At 41.2% G+C, this 15,117-nt stretch overlaps 1 protein-coding gene across 6 annotated transcripts in view; it reads right to left on the reverse strand.

The window, feature by feature from the left end:
• Window positions 1-4,547, reverse strand: part of HECW2 (HECT, C2 and WW domain containing E3 ubiquitin protein ligase 2) — a 335,844-nt gene extending 331,297 nt beyond the window's left edge. For 2 of the 6 annotated variants that reach the window (XM_019741308.2, XM_074339576.1), the window contains exon 1: window positions 4,408-4,542. The gene's annotated coding sequence lies outside the window, so the exon portion shown is untranslated. Of the gene's footprint in view, window positions 1-3,640; window positions 4,000-4,407 lie in introns of those variants that run through there. The other 4 variants (XM_019741310.2, XM_019741306.2, XM_019741307.2 and 1 more) reach the window with 4 other exon arrangements.
• Window positions 4,548-15,117: the final 10,570 nt, after the last annotated feature.

Raw genomic sequence — 15,117 nt, forward strand, 5'->3', positions numbered from 1 at the left:
TCTTCTTTTCGGGCATGCTGACCAAGCTTCTGGGGATTTTAATGGAGTGAGTATGCAAAAGGTGACAGCCATACTTAATTCTAACACCTACTGGCCACCACTGCAATTGAACTATTTCAAACAGGTGATTCTCTGGCAAAGGAGCACAGCAACTACTGCAGAAATAGGTGCCACAAGCTTCCTATATCTAGCTTTGGAACAATCTCAAACCCCTACAAGAATTTCCACATGGTGAGCAGGCTCACCAAGTTCTCCTCTGCAAGCCCTCTGTATGAAAAGCTAAGACCCAAACCCAAGACTGAAGTCAGAGAGAGGACAGAAAACAAAGGCTCTTCTATTATCCTCAGAGCCTAGAGAGCTTAGAAACTGGGAGAATGTGGAGTCAAGTCTTCACAACAATACTTGTGTTCTGAACTCTCAGTAAATATCCAAGAATTGGACCAAACACTAAATCTTGAAACTTGCATTCATATCTGCTAGAGCCATGCATCCAACAGGTCTGCAAACAGGTTTTGTTGAAGCTGCTCTCCCGAGTCACAGGAGTTGTCCTAATTCATGTCAGCCCTAGATAAATGGGCAAGTCTTAATTCTTATCGTTCTTGAAGACAATCATAACATAGGCTTAGAGCCATATTAGATATTTAACAACATAAGGACTATTTTATTTCCTATGTGTAAATAGATGGCAAGCAATCAATTACCTTATTCTTCTATCTTCCTTGCTATTTTTTTCTGTATGCATATTTTGGTTTATTTATTTATTTTTTACCTTTCTTACCTTTGCATTTAACAAATGAAATAAAGCTTAACTTAAAATCTGAGGTCAAGAAAGGGCGGTAAATAGTCAAGATTTCTTAACATGTGGATGACCATATAATTTATTATATGGAAGACCATATAATTTATCATCCAAACCAGGACATTCTAAATGTGAAAAGAGATGCATTTGATAATTTGATAAGCTAGGTCAACAGGAATAAACTGGGGCTATTGCAGGCAAACCAAGAGGATGGTCACCCTTCTAATCCCTCATTCATATCCCCATACAAAAGGCATCCTGTGTGTAAAGAAGCAACCTCTGCCTCTGTTAGGTCAACCACGCTTCAAACACAGTCTTCTCTCTTTCATGCCAGGCCTGTCTTTCCACAATGGACCTGGAAATTCCCTATCCAACACACCATGCAAAACTGGTTCCATTTGTACCCAAGAAAGCAGGCAGTAACACCCTAGAATGTGGATCCAGGCCAGGTCCACAGCAAGCCCCAGGCTTGGAACCTCAGGTTTCTCTTAAAGGAACACTTCACAAGCAAGACGGCAACCTGGTGAGATACCAGCCACTGATTTAACAAATATTTTGAATGTTAGACTCTTTCACTGATGTCGGGGGACATGCTGAAACTGGAAAGAGCCCAAAAGCCACCTCTCCTGCAAAACACATTCATCCAGAAGAAAGGCTGTATTATAGCATCTGTCCTCAACTACAGGTAACAACCTTTGTTTCTTTTACTTTTGCTGAAATCAGTGCAAAAGTCTTTAAAAGAGTAAGAAAATATGTTTTTCTCCCAAGATCACATTGCCCAAGTTCAACAGTCAATGCTTACTTTTATTCCAAACCTCCTGTTCAGAGAGGTCAAGCATTGCTCATGCTCTTCATTAAATATAGTCCAGTGGCTGCTGAATATTAGTTTACTGGAATATATTCTCTCACATTCATGAAGAGGGAAGACCAATTTTGTAGTCTAACTGCAATCGACAATTATTGCAATCTACTCTACAATTGCAGTTAGACTACACTAAATAGTACACTAAACAAAGAATTTATAACAATGGTAGGAACAGAACAGCTACAGCTTAGTTATCTCAAAAGCTCAGAATGACTTTGATTTCTTCACGGACTCCAGTGTCAGTCATTCATAAAGATTCATTGCCAAAGGCTGCTCAGTGCTGTGACAGAGGCAATGGTAAATGAAAGCAATGGTAAAGATATCCATAGCTGAGAGTCGGGTTTGGAGGGCAAATGCTGGGAGTTAGGGAACCACCTGTCATGGAGATGGTAGAAGAAATGCCTTTTGAATTCATACAGATTAGACTAAAGTCCTTCCAGCTAGGAGACTTGCCCAAGGAACTGTTTGTTGAAATGAACAAGAGCTAAGAAGAGTGTTGACTGTTTTCCCCCCATAAGTGGTACAATAATCTCAAATTCAAAGATATTTTTGTTAATATAACTGTTTAAACTGCTTCACATAACCACAAATGGGGCCAAAATGTGCCAAAAAAATAATCAAAACAAATAGCTTAATAATGACCTTTTAAACATACAAAGAAAGAAATTAACTGGTTAGCTTTCTGGATGGTAAGGTAATAATGTCTCCTTAGGGAGATCAAAATTATATTTTCCCCACCCTCCACTCCACCTTACCCCACCTCCCAACTGTGAAGTGGATAATTTCTGAGGAATACAATGATCCTTTATGCTGGGCTTCTCTTGTCTGCTAAGGATGCCATCTGTCTCCCACACTATATAAACAATCTCTGCAGGAATCTTCTGATGACCAAACAGATTAGCAACCTCCAGATTTTCACACCATTAATAATATCCCCATCCAGATTAGGCCTCTTGTTTCAAAACTCCAAAGATAAGCCTAATAACTGATCCCTTTTTGTTTGTGGGTAATGTGAGTGTAATTTTAAAGATAACCTCTCAGAACACACAGCCATCTGTTGGGAAAATGGGGGGAGGAAGGGAGAAAGAATAAAAGCTCTTGAGCATCGAAGAAATGAGCCCTTGAGGGAATAAAACAAATAGTAAACTGAAAATCATACTTGTAAGACAAATACATGGAATTTCACCAGGTCTGAAAAAGGACTCCACTATTTACGTTAAAATCATTTTCATCCAAATGACAAAGTATAGAAAACTATTCATGAAAAGACAAGTTTCACACTTTGACAAAGGTATGTACAATGAGAATTCAAAGTTTTCTTGACTCTAGGACAGTGAAAACAGAAACATACCACAGCAAGGCTGAAGCCTGCTGAAAGTTTGCCTACCGTCCACCTCTATCTAGCACAATAGCTGACGCTTGCCTTCTGGAAGATTAATATCTATTTGATCGCTTGTTACTCTGTGAGCTCTCTGTATTGTCTCCAAACACTTCAAACTCTAAAAGAAATAAACGTCCTTGTAAAGATGTTCCTAAAATTAATGATGATGATGATGATTTTCATCATCATCATCATCAAGGAAAACACTCGAGCACTGCTAACAGAGAAAAAGACAAGGCATAGAAGAGCCAGCCCTCTGCAGTTGCACGTCCTCGTAGAAGTCTACGTCTAAATCTGCAGCCCCAGTTTCCTCCAGGCCCCAAGCCCCAGCAGAGGATGTTCACAACACATTCCAATCAAAAAGGAAATGCAGCCTCCTCTCCCACAAGTGATGCTCAGGTGGCCCCAAAAGTCTCAGCTCCCCAGGATAACCAAACCCTGGGACACGTCCGGGTGTCTTTCACTCGCGTTTTAGGGCAGCGGAAGTCAAAATGTCAAATGAATAACCGCGTTGGAGCGCAAGGGAGGAAAACAAAGCCACCTCCCGCTGTCTGGTACCTACCGCGCGAGGACCCGGCGCCGGCCGCGCACTCACCTGGGGCTCTGCAGACAGGAACGGGGCCGCGGGACGGGAGGGCGCCCCTGCAGTCGACCGGACCCGCGGCCCCGGTGCCCTCTGGCCGGTCCGCGCGCGCCGCGGGGAAAGCTGGCGGCCGGGGACACCGCTGCGCTTCGCATGCAGCCCCTGACTGCGGCGGCCGTTCCCACCCGGCCAAGGGACCGTGCGCTGCCGCCTCGGACCCCGCGACCCCAAGGCAGGCACTAGAGAGACGCGGCGCAGGAGCAGAGCGCGCCCGGCGCGCCCCTCAGCGGCTCTTCCCGCCGCCCTCCGCAGCGGGCTGGGTCTGCGCTCGCCTTTGTGCTGGCATCTTCCTTCGCTCCCCACGACACTCCGAGCTCCTCTAGCGGCTCCGCGCCGCCGCCCACCCACGGGTTACGCCGCGCCCCCCGCGCGACCCGCCGGTTGTGCCGAGTCAGCAGCGGCGGCAGCGGGGACGCGCGAAGCCATGTCTCCCGCCCGCGCTCGGGAGAGCGATGGGGGTCCGAGCGCCGCAGGGAGGTTTACGGCCGAGCTCCGCGGCCCCGGCCCGGCCCGGCAGCGCGCGGCTCCCGGCCGCTTGCTCTCCAGGCGTCGCCCGCGAGCAGCGCGTCAGCCCTCCTGCGTCTCTCCCTCTCACGGCTCAGCCGGCTCGCCTGGCCTCCCTCCCGCCGCCACCTTCCTCCCGCCCGGCGGGCCCAAGCGCCCGCTGCAACCCCTGCGCCTCGCCGGCCCTCGGAGGTCTAAGGGCCCCGTCCGCTCACCTCCGGCGGCGCCGGCGCCCCTCCCGCTAGACGCCTCGGCAGCATCTGCCCGCACCTCACTGCGGGTCTCTTGGTTGGGAGCCTCCTGCACGTCGGAGAACAGGGAAGGGGGGACCGGAGGGACAGCCAGACCTTAGCCAGCTGGACCTTCCTGAGGAAGGTGCGGGAGAGCGGGGAGGGAGCAGCTGGGCAGAGGACGAATCCTGAGGCTGCGGAGGAGCCGTAGTAGCTCTCCTGCGACGCCGAAGGACAGGAGGGTTCTGAGAGGCGCCGTGGAGGGCGAGAGGAGACCCTCTGAGGTCATGCAGACAGGACTCTTCTTAAATCCCACCGGAAAGCTGAATGGCATGCCTCGGTTTCCCCAACAGCAAGGGCGAGACAGTAACACTCGTCACCTACACGGGGTGTGGTCACGATTAAAAATGGATTATTGAAAGCTCTCTGAGCTACTTTGCCTAAAGAGGGCACTAAAATTTTAAAAATATATGTATAACCACCATATATATACTAATAAATATATATAAATATTAGCTTTCTGTTTATTTCTGTAGCATCTTTATTGACTTAGTCCCACTTAGGAGAAATAGTAAAAACGCTGAAATGTAAGGCTATTTCCCCCGTGCATGGTATCAATCCAGATATGGAAAACTTTACTGGATTTTTACGGTTTAACAACTATAGCCACATGGAGGAAATCCCAAAACATTTTCCTTTAGGAAGTACCTCTCCCACTCGTCCCCGAGCCTCTGTGGTTCCAGGATACTGACACCTCCCACCTTCACTCCCCAGAACTGACCTGTCATCACATTCCAGACCACAGTGGTTGGTTTTGGTGTGGGCATACTGATCCCGGAACTCAATTTGGAGCTTTGCTGAATCAGTTCAGAAAAAGAAGCATTTAAACTAGGATAACTAATTTGAAGGATATAAGCCAGTGATAACAAGTACCACCAATGCATACGAATGAAGCCAACTTAAAGAGAAGAAAAGCTGAAGGAGAGAGAATAATGTCTTTTGAACCTTAAGAGGCAAATATGACTGAAGTGAACTCTACCCCTGAAGCTAATCAATTCCCCTCCTTTTTATTTCCTCAGTTCAGTTTCAGCTGTGTTCTGTCACATGTTACAAAAATCCCTGACTTTTTCCCCTGGATCTATCCATCCCAGGCATCACTGGTAGTCTACTCCACAGAATCAATGAACTCCACTCACACACCACAAAAAAGAAAAGGTCCTATTCTTGTTCCTACTGGAAGAATAGGGCTCCCAAGAGATCCCACGTGATGTTCTCTTTCTACAACTTGCTCTTGACCGAGCAACCCCACACCTGCAACCCTTAACTTCCTGTATTGATCAATCACTATTGCAATCTAGCTTTAAACAAACAAACCCCAAAAAAGGATTAAAATAAGTAGAGATAAATGGACCATTATTGCTGCCTTTATGTTTTAAAAAAAAAAAAAAAACTTTTCTCTCACCTTAGAAGCAGCCCCATTTATCTTTAAAATGTTCTATATATCAAACATTAAACCTGAAGCTAAGATATCAAGTGAGATTAGTAACAAAGTCATCCTAAAATCTCAGACTTGCAACTGTGTGTAAAGGTTAGGTTCTTTCATACGCACTCCGCATCTCACATCACCACTACTACCTAACTTGGGCCTCCCTCCGTATGATCCATGACTGGTTCTCACCTAACCTCTTCTTTAACCATTCTCATAAAGAAAACTCAGTATTTCACAAGCTGGTCAATTCTACATTGAAACTGGCCAAACATTAGTGATTCCTTATATTGAGTCAAAATACTTCTTTCAGCTCGTTGGACGCCAAATGCAAAAGACAGACTTGTGACCCACTTGAATTGTCTCTTCCAAGATTTTTGCATGGCCCTTAACTGCTTCCTGTGACACTGTCCTGACCCTTCACCATCCTGGGTTACCGCCTTTCTATGAATGTGCTCAAGTTTGTGAACACTCCTCCTGAAGCAGTGTCCAAAGCTAAACCCAAAGGCGGATTCCCAGAAACTTAAATTTCAAGACCCTACCAACACCACAGGAGGGGGTCCCTAGAAAGTGTGTTCACATGGTCTTATGTTTCTGTAAAGGTTTCAAAACTCAAATATTTTCATCTCAAGAGATTGCTGTCTCTTTTCACTCTAACTTTCCTTCTGATATAATTTTCCTTGTATCTGGAAACATTAAAATGGTTGCTGGCATCCTAGGGATCTGGCTGAGGGGAAGTTGAGCTAGTAAAGTGGAATAAGTTTATGTGGTTCATGGAAATTATTGTCCATAGTAACAGTGACATCTATTATAGCTGCTTGAAGGTCTACCCATCAACTGGGCTACTTGGTGTTGTGACAAGAAGGTGAAGGGCCAGAAACTGTATAAGCAAATGAATGTGTACTTCAGGGCCCAGCACAGAAGTATATAGATAATGGGGTGGACAATGTTTGACATGTATGAATCCAGAACTAGAATGCAGAAAATCCTCCCACATCTTAATGTAAAAGAAATTTGGTAGAGATTTTCCCAAATGTGAGATTGTGGTCAGATAGTTTCAGGGTTACTACTAAGTTGAGAGAGGTTTAAAACTTACATTTAGAACAACACTTGTGTAGTTACTGGTACATTCAACTGATTGGAATCAAAAACAAACAAACAAAAAAAATAGGATGGGCCTGGTGGCTCAGGTGATTGGAGCGCCGTGCTCCTGACTCTGAAGTCACCATTTGGATTCCCACGTGAGCCAGTGAGCTGTACCCTCCATTGCTAAGATTGTGAACAATGGCTCTCCCTGGAGCTGGCCTGACGTGAGGAGGTTGGCATGAGCTGCCGTGGACTGCCATGAGTGGCCGACAGCCGGCGAGACCCGGAGTTGGGGGGTAGGCAGAAAAAGGGGGGAAAAATAGACACCAATTGATTTTAGACAAAATTATGTTACCAAAGAAACTATAAACCCAGACAAAAAATTATTTTTCAGTTCAAGACTTAAAATAATTTTCTATGTGCAGGAAGCAGGCTTTAAATGCTGTATACACCCCACAAGAAGATCCCACATATTGTTCCTCATTTCATATGTGGCCAGGAAGGATAATTGGGAAGAAAGAACCTCACAGAGGTGGAAGGGGACAGGATGAGGGTAGAGGGGAAAAATGGATAAGGAAAGTCCTCTCTAAGGGCGGATCCAGAATTTAATTATGAAACTTCCCAAACTGCCAAGTCAGGGATACACCCCAGTGCCTACCCATGGGATTTCATAATTACTCTGGACAAGAGACTGCTGTGTGTGTTCCATTCTTTTCTTTTCCAAATGTGAGTATCTATTGTAGGTGTCCATCATTATATACTGGAGTTCGTAGGAGGGAGATGTCCTTTTGAAACTTAAGTTGCTAAGGCACCACATCTGAACATGGTAGCGAGGACTGCACATCACCCAAAGATTTTAAATTGAGGACTAGAAAACCATGACTAGATTGTCTTCCTTAGGGAGAAAATTAGTGTTTTTTTAAATAGAAGAATATATTGGTTTTCTATTTTTCCATAACAGATTACCAGAAATTTAGTGGCTTAAAACAACAACACACTTTCTCACAGTTTCTGGGGGTCAAAACGTGGGTACAACTTAACTGGGACCTCGGCTCAGGGTCTCACAAGATTGCAGCCAAGGTGTCTACTAGCTGCATTTGCATTTGAGGGCCTGACCAGGAAAAATCCACTTTCTCAGTGTGTTGGCAGAATTCATTTCCTTATGTCTCTAGAACAAATGGCATCTTGCTTTTTCAAAGCTAGCAGGAGAATCTATATTTCCAGTCTTCTAAGACAGTCTTATATTACTCACTTAATCAAGTGAGTAACATTGTATCATTTTTGCCATATTCCATTGGTTTAGGAGCAAGTCACAGATCTCACCCACACTCCATGAAAGGGATTTTACGAGGACATAACTCATTCGTGGACTTAGCTCATGGTCTGCCACAGAGAAAAAGGAAACAAATGGATCACCAGAAAGTAAATGCTTCGGTTTTTACCAATCACTATTTTCTCCTATATATGTCTTAGGCTGCCAATGGTTAAGTGGCCATCTCACTAGTTCTACTCAGTAAAATGTGATCAGAACAAATGTGGGTCATTTCTAGACTGAGATGGTTAATTACAGTGTGATGTATCTTCCCTATCTCTAGACCATGAAAGTCACATGTTGAAAGATGGCAACATTGCAACACAGAAGAGGTCTGGCTTTCTTGGTACCACTTGGAGAAGTGCCACCCAGGAGAATAGTACCACCTGTGCCCAGATCTAGACAGGAATAAGAAATAAACACTTTTCATGTCAAGCGACTCATAGTTGGGAGTTATTTCTTAGAACTGCTAGGGTTGTTTACCCTGACTAAAACACAAATAAATAAGTAAAAGATTTATTGTATCAAATAAGGGCAAGCACTAAAAAAAAAAAAAAAAAAAAAAAGAGATATGAAAGGTTTCAAAGCATTAGAATATTAGCTAGTGGAGGGAAACAGCCTCCCTAAGAAAATGACTTTGAAATAAAGGCCTGAGAGAAGTAAAGGACCAGCCATACAGGTGTTTAGAGGAAGAGCATTCCAGAAGAAGAAGAAGAAGAAACAGTGCAAAGGTGCTGAGGTAGGAGACGGAGAAATCGTGCTGTATCATAGGTTCTGTCCACAATCACCATGTTTATAAGATATTTTACAGTAGTGTCCCCCCCCCCAAGATTGTTTTAATATATTATTTTTACAAGCTTCCTTCCTTCATTCATTTAAAAACAGTTAAATGTTTCAGGAACTAATATAAAGATAACACTTTACTGTGAGTATATTTGTAATTCCATGGCAAATGTATTATTACTGTTAATACTTCTATGATTTTTTATTTTGCCTTTGATTTGATGCACCTTTTAGGTAACAAAAAATATTTTTTTGAATTTAAGAAAAAAAGCCCATCTGGTAAATTAGTCTGGTAAGTTTAAAGAGTCTTTTGAGATTAATTATGACTTCTAGCCTAAAAAACGCTCAGTCTCCCTGATTTTGCTTCCAGCCCCAAGCTAGGGCCGGGAGGAGAGGTGGCAGCGGAGACTTGTGTGATCATGTGGCAGCAGCTGGGGCTCCAAGACCATTCAATGGGGGAAAGGATAGTCTTTTCAACAAATAGTGCTGGGAAAACTGGATAACCACAGGCAAAAAAGTGAAGTTGGACCCCTACCGAAAACAATAAAACTCTAAAAAGAAAACATAGGATGAAGCTTCACAACATTAGATTTGGCAACGATCTCTTAGATATGACACCAAAGGTGCAAGTAACAAAAGACAAAAATAGACAAATTGGACTTCATGTAATTAAAACTTTTTCTGCATCAGAAAAACTTAGTAAGAGAATAAAAAAGCAACCCACAGAATGGGATAAAATATTTGTAGAGCATATACCTGATGAGGGATCAATATTGAGAATATAGAGAGAACTCCTAACAGTCAATAAAAAAATTCACTTCAAAAATGGGCAATAGGCATGTCTCCAAGAATATATTTGAATGGCCAATAAGCACATGAAAAGATGCGATATTAGTATGGCTACTATTTAAAAAACTGAAAAGCAATTGTTGGTGAGCAATTGGAGATATTGAAACACTTGTGCTCTGCTAGTGGGAATGTAAAATGGTGCAGCTACTATGGAAAAAAGTATGGCTGTTATTCAAAAAATTAAAAATAGAATTGCCATATGATCCAGGAAATTCACTTCCATGTATATGCCCACAAGAATTGAAAGTAGGGTCTCAAAGAAATATTTGTACACCCCTGTTCATAGCAGCATTGTTCACAATAACTAAAATGTGGAAGCAACTAAGGTGTCCATTGACAGATGGATGGATAAGCAAAATGTGGTATTAATATACAGTGTAATATTATATATACCCTTGAAAGGAAATTCTGCAATATACAACATGGACGAACCTTGAGGACATTATGCTAACTGAAATAAGCCAGTCACAAAAAGACAAATACTGTAAGATTCCACTTATATGAAGTACTTAGAGCAGTCAAAATCATAAAGACAAAGTATAATGGTGGTTGCCAAGGGTTGGATGGAGGGCAAAATGGGGAGTTATTGTTTAATGGTTATAGAGTTTTAGTTTTATAAGATGAAAATTATAGGGATGGATGGTAGTGATGTTTGCACAACAATGTGAATATATTTCATACCATGTGAATTGTTTGCACAACAATGTGAATATATTTCATACCATTTCATACACTTAAAAATGGTTAAGACAGCAAGTTTTATGTTATGTGTATTTTAACACAAGAAAAGTCAATGAATAAATAAAATAAATTGAGGCAAGAGTCTTTGCCCTAACTTATCCACCACCTGTGGTCCAAAGCCTGGAAAGGGCATATATTTTGAGACACACATCTATTGCACTGTGGGCCTCTCTCATCTCTGTCCTCCTTATTCTTCCATGATGTGCTGAAACTGGAAGAGATGTCCTTCTTTTATTTCCCCTTCCTGTCTACCTGGGGCTCCTTTGACTAGAAGCAGAGCCTTTGAGGGGCCCGCTGCCTTTATAACATAAGCTCCTTCCCAAACCCAGCCTCATTGCTAAGCCTCAATGAAAATGGGAGAAAGAAGTTGGCTTACCAATGAGGAAAACTAAATCAGGAGGCAGTTTAAAAATATTGCAATTGTATTACCACCAAAGGATATTTAACTTCCCAAATAACTTCAACATATAATGTCTCATTTGAGAAATAAATCCACCATCATCTCAACATGATATGTGGAAAACTGAAGCACAGAAAGACTAAGTCATCTGCCAGCATTAGCATCAGGCCTCTGACCCCTCATTTAGTGTTTTTTTCCACTGTAGTGTGTTGTCTCTTTGGTTAAATAAAATAAGGTAGCTTTTAAATTACTTTTTAAAGTTTTATTTCCTTACAACACCTAAATTTAATCTCACTCTCACTCAAATCATTCACTAGCTCAGATTGCTTTTGCATTAGTTTCAACAGTTTGCTAGTTTCTTACTTTCTTACTATTTTCATCTTTTCAGTCTTTTGTAGTACTGCTTCCCCTTACAGCATTTTCAACAATATATAGGAAGAGCCCCAAATTACTTGTCAAATGAATATATAGCTTCACAATTTCTTGAGAGAAAAAGCCAAATAAACTTAAAGATATGTAAAAAGATCCCCCAAGAGGATAGTATTTTGGTTATGCAACAGAAATATTATGAATGTTTTAAAAATCCAAAATGTATACTATAGTTGCCATATTTTTCTTGTTGATGAATAAATATGTCAGGTAAACTCATCATTTTCACTTGGCTCAAAATTCCAACCAAAACATGATTGTTTGGGGAGAAGACTGTGGGTGATGCTATTACCTTTGGCCAAAAAAGAGACATATTTCCGAGAAGCTATATGTCATTATTGAAACTCATGCCAAGAACTTTATGTTGTGATTTAGTTCCCAGTCACACAGCAGTCACAGGTGATTCAGCAATTAACCTAAGAAGACTTAAAGTGAAACAGAAGAACAGAAAATACATTGTGAAATTAAAAGCAAGGATGAGGTCCTAGAAAAATAACATAAAATGTATAAAAAGTTTAATTATGGTGTGCCCTTTTAAGTGCTATTCTTGCCCCTTGTCCTAGAACCAATGTTATACCACATACAGCTTGTCATTTTATACTGGTTTTCTCTGTATGCCAAGCCACCTACATACCTCCTGTAGAGACCCATGTTCCATCCTTCTCTGCACTGTTTTGTGTCCTGGGAGACAGACCTATATGGACTAGACATAGGTTCCTTGCCCCCTGGCATTGGAGAAGACTGGAGGGTAGGAGGAGATTGGGGTTGGAGGGTTTTCTCCCCAACTCCCTCCTTGACTTGGTGATGCAATTACAGCAGCCCCACTTTCAGGCAGTCCCCCTTCCACTACTCCAGGCCTCACCGAATCTCAGGACACCAGTGCCTTCCCTTTGTGCCTATGGATAGTAGCAGATTCTGACTGTTGCTAGTTCCTCGGTGCCTCTACATTCCTTGTTAGTTTTCTTACCTCTGCCCACGTCTCTATAAATAGACTTTTCGTGACATTCTGTACAACTTTCCATCTTAGCATGCCTTCTATTTTCTTCTGGGCTCCTCACTGGCATTCTTTTCCAGGATATTTACACTTTGAAAAATGATAGGTTTAGACAGTTAGACGTGTATTCAAAGTAGAAAATCTTTATACTTTAGATCAATAGAGTCAGGTCACTAGAGCTCAGATCAATTGCCATCAGGTAATTTCAAACCAAGATTCATTGAGAGTTTATATTTCACTGTTGAAGTTTCAAAAAATTTCAATTTTATCAATTCACCTGGAGATGACAGAATCCTAGGGTGTCCATTCATGCCAAATAAACTCATAGGATACTGAGTTATATTTCCAGATTTCCATTTATTTACTTTTAGAAGGAAATTTCTGGCACCAGAACTGTAAGGCCATCAGCACAGACTTCTTCTTTCTGATGGATAATTATTTAGAGTTTCAAATTACAAATCAGACGTTTGCATCATTGTGAGCACAGAGTTAGAGCTAGAGGATTGGATATTTTTAAGGGCTTTTCCCATGAATTTATTTAGGCAAAATTAATTGTTCTTATAACTTTAAGTGTATGCCTACAAGAATAACAAAAACCAACAGTATTTACATGGAATACTATAACGTAATGGAAATGAACAAGTTACAACTAAATAATATGAGTGAATCTCACAAGTTCAATGTTGAGTGAAAGACAGATACAAAAGAGCATATAGTGTATTATTCCATCATATAAATACAAAACAAGGAAAGTTAATCAATGACATTTAGAAGTCAGTATACTGGTTACCTTGAGGTGCAGTGAGGTTATGACTGGAAGAGCACCACAAGGGGGGATTCTGAGAAGCTGATGTTCTCTTTATTAATCTGGGTACTAGTTACACGTGTCGATCAGTTTATGAAAATTTATAAAGCTATATTTTCATAATAAGGGTGCACTCTTTTGCATTTATATTATACTTCAATAAAAAGTTTTTTAAAAATTATGAATACGACTTCTAGAACCATAGGTTGCCCTCTTTTGGACAATACTGTAGATCCACTGAATAGCTACCACCAACTTTGCTTCTCCAATGGGGTACTCATTGCCAGTACTAAAGCTTCTATTGTAACATATCTCAAATAATAATGTCCAAGCTCACAACTATTTTACATTAGCATCTCATACTGTTTGGATGTCTTCCAGATGAAACATAATGATAATGCTCTGATCTCATTCACACAAAAAATTTTAGAACTAATTTATTAGACTGGACTATTTCTGGAGAGTTCCACAGATGTTCTTTAATATAATTTTATCTCATTTTTATGTGCCTTCTTTATACATGATTTGTAATCAGCAGTGTTGAGTCAAAGCCTCTATGGGTAGAGTCTCCCACTTTCTTGTCATATATATTTTGAGAATGTGTCCTGGGTTAATCAGATGCATTTCCTTATTTAAAAATCACTCTCCTGTTTGAACAGATATTGGTACACCAGTGTTCATAGCAGCATCATTCACAATAGCTAATGATGGAAACAACCCAAATATCTGTTCATGGATGAGTGGATAAACAAAATCTGGTATATACATGCCATAGAATATTATTCAGCCTTAAAAACGAATGACATTCTGACATATGCTACAAGATGGATAAAACTTGAAGATGTTATGCAAAGTCAGACAGAAAAGGACAAATCTTGTATATTCCACTTATATGAGGTACTTAGAGTAGTCAAATTCATACAAATGGAAAGTAGAATGGTGGTTGCCAGGACTGGGGAAAGAAGGAATGGTGAGTTAGTGTTTCATGGGCACAGAGTTTCAGTTTGGGAAGATGAAAAAGTTCTGGAAATGAAGGGTGATGCTGATTTCACATTGAGAATGCACTTAATGCCACTAAACTGCACACTCAGAAATGGTTAATAGGCTAAGTTTTATATTACCTATATTTTACCACACAAAAAAGACACTTACCTGGGGACTTACTTAGCTTAATAGGCTAAGGGTTCACACTATTAGAGGAAAATCATAAAACCAAACCCAAGATCCACCTCATGGCACCAGCCGCCCTCTATGCGAAGGCCGGAGTTTCCTGTAAACTTACATGTAGACAGAGATTTGAACCATGGCCAGTTTGGTTTTAGCTTATTTTGTTTGGATGTTGACTAGTGGGAACAAGCATTATGTACTCAGCGTATGGCCTGCGTATGGTTTCTCCGGCTTGTTGATTAAGAGCAGCCTCTTATCTCATTGAACTGCTTAGGAAGCTACACCCTACCTGACAACAGTCGCCAAACCAGAGGGACCTTGTCTAAACAGTGCTCAGAAACTAATGAGCATTACAGAAATTCTGTGATAAAGCCTTTCATTATCCTGTGCCTTGATTCTTCTAAAGAGTCATTTTTCTCTGAGTACTACATACATATACTCGTAATTATTTCTAATAACAATAGTAGTTTATTATTTTAGGCATTAGACTGGTTTAGTTGGTTTATAACAAGATTTATCTCACCCACCTAACTGTCAAAAAAAAAACAACAAAAAAAAAACAGGAAAATATTCCTGGTCTTCATATGAAGTCCCGTTTGGAGAAGAACTCTGATTTATTACAACTTCAATGAGGATATTCAAT

This window comes from Rhinolophus sinicus, linkage group LG01, assembly GCF_036562045.2.
Source record: "Rhinolophus sinicus isolate RSC01 linkage group LG01, ASM3656204v1, whole genome shotgun sequence".
Classification (NCBI taxonomy): Eukaryota; Metazoa; Chordata; class Mammalia; order Chiroptera; family Rhinolophidae; genus Rhinolophus; species Rhinolophus sinicus.